This window comes from Orycteropus afer, unplaced genomic scaffold, assembly GCF_000298275.1.
Source record: "Orycteropus afer afer isolate SDZICR_OR568_19922 unplaced genomic scaffold, OryAfe1.0 scaffold00090, whole genome shotgun sequence".
NCBI lineage: Eukaryota > Metazoa > Chordata > Mammalia > Tubulidentata > Orycteropodidae > Orycteropus > Orycteropus afer.
In genome coordinates this window covers 1,137,738-1,139,741 of record NW_006921677.1, presented here as the reverse complement: position 1 = coordinate 1,139,741, position 2,004 = coordinate 1,137,738, and positions in this window count along the sequence as shown.

Sequence of the window (2,004 nt, the reverse complement as noted above, 5' to 3'; positions counted from 1 at the left end):
AAAAAACCAACTTCTGGTCCTATTGGTTTTTTCTATTGTTCTTCTATTTTCTGTTTCATTGATTTCTGCTCGAATGTTGATTATTTCCTTTCTTCTGGTGACTGTGGGCTTTTCTTGCTGGTCTTTTTCTAATTGTTGGAGATGTTGGTTTAAAGTGCTGATTTTGGCTCTTTCTTCTTTTTTGATGTGTGCATGTATTGCTATAAATTGGCCTGTGATCACTGCTTTTGCTGTGTGCCATAGATTTTGGTTATGTTGTGTTTTCATTTTCATTTGATTCAAGGAATTTTTGAATTTCTATTTTTATTTCTTCTCTTACCCAGTCTTTCTCTAGGAATGTGTTGTTCAGTTCCCATGTGTTTATTGTTTTTCTGTTGATTTTCCTATTGTTGATTTCTAATTTGATAGTGTTGTGATCTGAGAAAATGCTTTGCAGTATTTCAATGTTTTTAAATTTATTAAGTCTTGCTTTATGGCCTAACATATGGTCTATCATGGAAAAAGTTCCATGTGTACTGGAGAAGAATGTATATTGTGTTGCTGTTGGGTGAAATGATCTGTAGATACCTATAAGGCCCAGTTGGTGGAGTGTATTATTTAGCTCTTCTGTATCTTTATTGAGTTTCTTTTCAGTTATTCTATCTTTCAAAGAAAGTGGTATATTAAAATCTCCCACTATGACTGTGGAGTCATGTATTTGGCTTTTCAACTCTTATAAAGTCTGATTTATGTATTTTGGGACTCTTTCATTGGGTCCATAGATATTTATTATGGTTATATCTTCATGATCAATTGATCCTTTAATCATTATATAATGTCCTTCCTTGTCTCATATGGTAGTTTTTGTCTAAAGTCAATTTGATCAGAAATTAATATTGCCACTCCTGCTCCCTTACAGTTGCCATTTGCTTGATATATCTTTTTCCAACCTTTGATTTTTTGTCTATTTTTTGTTTTTGTCTCTAAGGTGTGTTTCTTGTAGGCATCATATTGATGGGTTTTGTTTCCTTATCCAGTCTGCAACTCTCTGTCTCTTGAGTGGTACATTGAAACCATTAACATTTAGTGTAATTATTGACAAGTATGATTTGGTTGCTGTCATTTTGGTATGTGTTTTTTCATGGTGTCTCTGGTCTCTTTGTTCCATATTATTTTCTGTGCTGAGCTCATTGTGTTTATGAATATTGTTATCATTTCCTGTGTTGCTGTTGTTTTAGTATTTGCTGGGTATTTGTGCTTGTCCTCTTTTTTATTGTAACATGAAAGTTTATCATTTCTCTTTGAGGTTACCCTATGATTTATACTTTTCTTCCTGAGTTTAGAGCAGTCTATTCTGTCTTATAGCCTCTTAACTTCCTTACCATTTAGAGGTTCTGTAACTGCAGTCTTTTCCCTCTTTTTGTTTGTAGTTGTCCTCGCTTGCCAATTGATATCGCTGGTTCCCTGTTTACAATCTTGACATCTCATTTTATTTTGGCTATGTCCATAGCTGTGGTTTCTGGGATATGTCATCTTGTGTATTAATGGTCTGTTGATATTTGCTGTTTTAGGTTTTCCGATGAAAGTGCTCTCTTTAGCATCTCTTGTAAGGTTGGTCTTGTTTTAAAAAATTCCCTTAAGTTCTGCTTATCTGGGAATCTCTTAATTTTACCATCATATTTAAGGGACAATTTTGCCAGCTATATAATTCTTGGTTGAAAATTTTTCTCTTTCAGGGTTTTATATATACCATCCCATTGTCTTCACACTAGCATGGTCTCTGCTGAGAAATAAGAGCTTATTCTTACTGGCTGACTTTGTATGTAACTTTTTGTTTTTTCCACGCTGCTTTCAGGATTCTTTGTCCTTGGTTTTGGTGAGTTTGATGATGATCTGTCTCGGTGATTTTGTTTTGGGGTCTATCCTGTTTGGGGTTCATTGGACTTCCTGAATGGATATGTTCTCCTCTTTCATCATATCAGGGAAGTTCTCCGGCAAATCTTGGACAATTTTCTCAGTGGTTTT